Genomic DNA, 6,349 nt, shown 5'->3' with positions numbered 1-6,349 from the left:
CCTGCCTCTAGGGCGGCGTCTATTATTGTTACCCCCTCTGCCTCTGGGGGTAAACTGACCACGTGTGTCCGGTGTAGCTCCTTGGGCTTTGCGGAACCACATCTTCCCTCCCTTCTGACCCTTGGGATATGGTCTAGAAGGGGTGGAAAAATGGACTCCAACGGCAGAAAGAGTTTTACCGTCCTGCTCACACCTGGTCAAGGTATCCTTCACCTGAGGTCCGAACAAAGCCGAACCATCAGAGGGGTGTTAGTGAAGGGCCTTAAAGGGGTCCATAAAATTACAAAGCCGCATCCAGGCTTGGCGTCTAAGAGCAACTCCTGTGCCTGCGGCCCTGCTCGCTCCATCGGCCGCATAGGATATGAGCCGCATGGAGGAGTTGGATAGGGAATTCAGGATTGCTAGCTGTGAGGCAATCTTCTCTTGAGCCCCAGCAGCAGAAGGATCCTGGACCACTTCACCCAGTTCCTTGAGAATATCTCTTTGAAGCCTGGTGAAGTGACAAAGGTAGTTCAGCGACGCATAGCAAAGGTAAGCTGAAGAAAACATCCGCTTTCCATACCTGTCCATGGTCCTAGAATCCTTGTTAGGAGGATGGACAGGTACTGAAGGATCTGCCAGTTCCTTCTTAGTGGCCGCCACCACCATAGCATCCACAGAGACCCTTGGAAAGAAACTGTTTGTCCGTAGGGGCCGTGATAAACTTGGATGGTCTCCTGGGGACAGGTTCCACAGAATCTGGAGCCATGCGCCTTCGAGCCACTACCTGCATAAGTGGGTCGAAGGCGGAGACACCAGGAGGTGGAGGTCGGGATCCAAAAGCCTCCAGGTATACCGACTCATCCTCGGAGGGATCAATGGATGGCCAATTCCCCTCTGTTTGAAGAGCTCAAGGATGTCTGAAAAGGAGACATCCTCAGAGGGATCAGGGAACCCTCCGACTCATCTAAGTCGGTATCAGATGTAGTAGACTCGGGGAGTCTGTGTGTTTCCTCTTACGTCCTCTTCGAGGGGTTCACCTGCGGATCAGGAGAAACTTGGAAGAGGAGGAAATTCCCAATGGGGAAACCTGGGGCGATGGATCCCTGGGCCTGAGAGCAAGAGGCTGGCAAGAGGTGTCTACAGGCACGAAGAGGGAGGAGCTAGAGGGATGGACCGTTGACCTGGCTCAGTGGCCAGGACACTCCTCATCACCTCAAAGGCTCCCCTCCGCGGGAGGCCAGAATATCCCGATCCGAGGATACAGGAATTCCGGCTCCACTGAGAGGGAAGGCTCGAGGCGATGTCGGTGCCAAGCTTACCAAAGCTGAAGCCCGAGAGGAGGCGGGGTCGGACAAGGGTCCAATGCCACTAGCCCCTCGGGCCGACAGGAAACCCGACGACCGGATCCCTCCAAGGAAGGCATCAAGGAGGAGATCGGAGCCGAGGACGACGGAGCCGAAGGATGCATCGGCTCTGGCGCCGAAACGGTCGCTGTCCCAAGAAGCTCCGGCTCCGAACTCTGGTGTGGAGTCGGAGGAGGAAGTTCAAGGGGTGAAACAATAGCCGAAGTCTGCTGAGAGGGCTATGGAGCATTTGGGCCAGTGCCTGCGACTTCAACAACCTGCTTACCACCCTCTCTAAGTCGTGGTCAGACAGCCTGGAAGATCTCGAAGATCGGCTCCGATGGCTCCGCTCCGACAAAAGAGGAGACCCCGGAGCCGAGTGGATACTCTGCAACGAAGGGGACCGAGACCTCTTTCGGGACGTAGCCATCGGAGCCGAAGTCCCCTGAATTCCAGATGGAGCCAAAGATTTCTCGGCTCCAATGCTGGATAAGGTGTCTGCTCCAGCCGGAGCCGACAAGGCCACAGTAGACAGGGTGTTGGAACCAGTCGGTGCCGAACCCACTACTTTTGAAGTAGATAGATCGGTTCCAGCCGGCGCCGGAGCCACCGGAGGAGGCTTGGATACTGAAGCCTGAGCCTTCGGTGGCTTAGAAGGTTTCCCAGACCCTGTTTTAGAGGGAGAACCTTCTGGCTTAAGTAAGCCACGGAGGATAAGCTTATTCCTCCGTTCCTGCAGGACTCTCTGGCTAAAAGAGTGACACAAAGCACAGGAGTCCTGCAGGTGCAAAGGCCCCTGGCAGTAAACACAAGAAGTGTGACCGTCTGTCAGAGACATTTTCTGACAGCACGAGTCACACTTCTTGAAGCCTGAGACCTTGCCTTCTTTTGACATTATCCTAGAGGAAGTCACACACAAACCCCAACAAACACACACAATTAATCCCCTAACACACAACACACAGGAAGGGATTAACCAATGGGGTTTAGGCCTAACTAAACTTTTATACTAAAGGTAATAAAAAGTTTTGAAAAATAAGGGAATAGGGTGGGCTGTAACACACTACTAGACTATAAAAAAGGAAACAAGAGGGAAATAAAACCCTAACTAAGCTTTTCTCTTTTAACAAGAAAATTACTTACCTCAGCTGGCAAAGGAGACCTCTTTCGCTAAGCGGCAAACGAGATCTGAGGTAGTTCCGCCTTGCATCATGGGATATAGGGTTGCCTCGAGCTGGTAAAAGGAGTTCTCAAGCTAAAGCAAGTGCCGAGTCGGAGCCGAGGATCGGCTCCGAACCCATCCAGCAAGAATGAAGGCGAGATTGACAACTTAACATCTACATTGGCTCAAATTCCCACACCTTCTGACCAAATGTCAGTTGATCCAAGCTTTCCGAATTCATTCTAACTCTGACTGTCCATCTCTGTCCAACCTGATCTCCTGGTACACCCCTCCCAGATCCCTGCACAGCTCTGATAAACTCTTTCTACAAGTCTATAAACCCAATATTAAAATAGGTAAAATCCTTATTTGGAATAATCTTCCACTCCATATTAGAAGTCATACCTCTCTTCCTAACTTCAAACATGACCTTATTTTGTATCTCCATAACAACCCGATATGTACCTGTAACCCTATATGTACCTGTCACCATCCTACTTAACTCCTCCCTTTCCATATTCCCATTTCTCCACTAGACTTATCATTAAGACCTTTTCCTCTTTCTTATCTTACTTTATCCTACTGCTCTTCTTTCTATACCCTCCCTCTTTATATCATTTACTTTATCCTACTGCTCTTCTTTCTATACCCTCCCTCTTTAGATATTTACTTTATCCTACTGCTCTTCTTTCTATACCCTCCCTCTTTATATAATTTACTTTATCCTACTGCGCTTCTTTCTATACCCTCCCTCTTTAGATATTTACTTTATCCTACTGCTTTTATTTCTATACCCTCCCTCTTTATATATTTACTTTATCCTACTGCTCTTCTTCCTATGCCATCCATCTTTAAATAACTTATTTTTTTTCCTACTGCTATTCTTTCTATACCCTTCCTCTATATATATTTACTTTATCCTGCTGCTCTTCTTTCTATACTCTCCCTCTTTATATATTTACTTTATCCTACTGCTCTTCTTTCTATACCCTCCCTCTTTGTATATTTACTTTATCCTACTGCTCTTTTCTGTACCCTCCCTCTTTAGATATTTACTTTATCCTACTGCTCTTCTTTCTATACCCTCCCTCTTTATATAATTTACTTTTTTTCTACTGCTCTTCTTTCTATACCCTCCCTCTTTAGATATTTACTTTATCCTACTGCTCTTCTTTCTATACTCTCCCTCTTTATATATTTACTTTATCCTACTGCTCTTCTTTCTATACCCTCCCTCTTTATATAATTTACTTTATCCTACTGCTCTTCTTTCTATACCCTCCCTCTTTATATATTTACTTTATCCTACTGCTCTTCTTTCTATACCTTCCCTTTTTATATATTTACTTTATCCTATTGCTCTTCTTTCTATACCACCCTCTTTATATAATTTACTTTATCCTACTGCTCTTCTTTCTATACCCTCCCTCTTTATATAATTTACTTTATCCTACTGCTCTTCTTTCTATACCCTCCCTCTTTATATAATTTACTTTATCCTACTGCTCTTCTTTCTATACCCTCCCTCTTTATATATTTACTTTATCCTACTTCTCTTCTTTCTATACCCTCCCTCTTTAGATATTTACTTTATCCTACTGCTCTTCTTTCTATACCCTCCCTCTTTATATATTTACTTTATCCTACTGCTCTTCTTTCTATACCCTCCCTCTTTATATAGTTACTTTATCCTACTGCTCTTCTTTCTATACCCTCCCTCTTTATATATTTACTTTATCCTACTGCTCTTCTTTCTATACCCTCCCTCTTTACATCATTTATTTTATCCTACTGCTCTTCTTTCTATACCCTCCCTCTTTATATAATTTACTTTATCCTACTGCGCTTCTTTCTATACCCTCCCTCTTTAGATATTTACTTTATCCTACTGCTCTTCTTTCTATACCCTCCCTCTTTATATAATTTACTTTATCCTACTGCTCTTCTTTCTATACCCTCCCTCTTTATATATTTACTTTATCCTACTGCTCTTCTTTCTATACCCTCCCTCTTTAGATATTTACTTTATCCTACTGCTCTTCTTTCTATACCCTCCCTCTTTATATAATTGACTTTATCCTACTGCTTTTCTTTCTATACCCTCCCTCTTTATATATTTACTTTATCCTACTGCTCTTCTTTCTATACCCTCCCTCTTTACATATTTACTTTATCCTACTGCTCTTCTTTCTATACTCTCCCTCTTTATATATTTACTTTATCCTACTGCTCTTCTTTCTATACCCTCCCTCTTTATATATTTACTTTATCCTACTGCTCTTCTTCCTATTCCCTCCCTCTTTATATAACTTATTTTTTTCCTACTGCTCTTCTTTCTATACCCTCCCTCTATATATATCTACATTATCCTGCTGCTCTTCTTTCTATACCCTCCCTCTTTATATATTTACTTTATCCTACTGCTCTTCTTTCTATACCCTCCCTTTAGATATTTACTTTATCCTATGCTCTTCTTTCTATACCCTCCCTCTTTATATAAATTACTTTATCCTACTGCTCTTCTTTCTATAACCTCCCTCTTTATATATTTACTTTATCCTACTTCTCTTCTTTCTATACCCTCCCTCTTTAGATATTTACTTTATCCTACTGCTCTTCTTTCTATACCCTCCCTCTTTATATATTTACTTTATCCTACTGCTCTTCTTTCTATACCCTCCCTCTTTAGATATTTACTTTATCCTACTGCTCTTCTTTCTATACCCTCCCTCTTTATATAATTTACTTTATCCTACTGCTCTTCTTTCTATACCCTCCCTCTTTATATATTTACTTTATCCTACTGCTCTTCTTTCTATACTTCCCTCTTTAGATATTTACTTTATCCTATGCTCTTCTTTCTATACCCTCCCTCTTTATATCATTTACTTTATCATACTGATCTTCTTTTTTTTCTCCTCCCTCTAGATCACTTCATTCCTCCTCTACTCCTATCTTCTTTTGCACTTTCCTTCTTCTGACCTTGTATATAGCTATGTACTATTCCTTGGATTACATTTATTTTTCTTATCCATTGTATCCATAAGTTTGTTTTGCTCTTTATACTGTTAACTTGTCCCTATTTGTATGTTTTGTTCGGGGCTTTTCCCCTTTGGTCTCCACTGAAAATGGGTAGTTTCTTACCCAGTTGGACTAACCTGGTTAACAAATGTGAATTAAAATAAATAAGGAATTATTTTCTTGTGGCAACAGGGAGCCAATCCTACAGATATGGGAAAAAAGACATAACTATTTCAGCTGGAGATGAGTTGTAACTATCAACATATGCTTGGTGAACACCTTGGGGGGGGGGGGGGGGTCAATGGTGAGACCACATATCAATACTCTGAACTGGTAATAACTGGCCTCAAGCCAGAAGTACAGATACCTCTTGGATGAATTTGCCATTTTTATGTGGAGACAAGGGTCTACTTTAGATGCCCGAACGTGCAATTTACCGACACTTAGTTTACAGACCCCAAATGACCGACAAATCAGTTGCCCGACTACCCATTAGCTCGACGTGCTCTTCACTAAACTAGTGCACCTTCACAACAATAATCCCGTATGTAAAGTAATACCATATCAGCCAGTAAACACCCTTCACAACGTGCTATATACACAAACAAGTCTTTCAGCAAAATAATAGTTGTCTGCACATATTTCATCAATCCAACAGAAATAAACTGCTTTTACAAATGAAAGGAACATCCGTATTTTCATCTCAACGTAAAGTAAAACTCTTCCATAAACGCTTCCATTTTCTTATAGTAAGCACTTCCAAATACACAAAATAATGTTCTTTTGGAAAATTTTTCCCTTTTTTGCCCTTAAAACTTCTGAAAATAAGCGCCCCCTTCCA

This window comes from Protopterus annectens, chromosome 14.part0, assembly GCF_019279795.1.
Source record: "Protopterus annectens isolate FY-2018-M chromosome 14.part0, PAN1.0, whole genome shotgun sequence".
NCBI lineage: Eukaryota > Metazoa > Chordata > Ceratodontiformes > Protopteridae > Protopterus > Protopterus annectens.
This window is presented reverse-complemented; position numbering follows the sequence as displayed.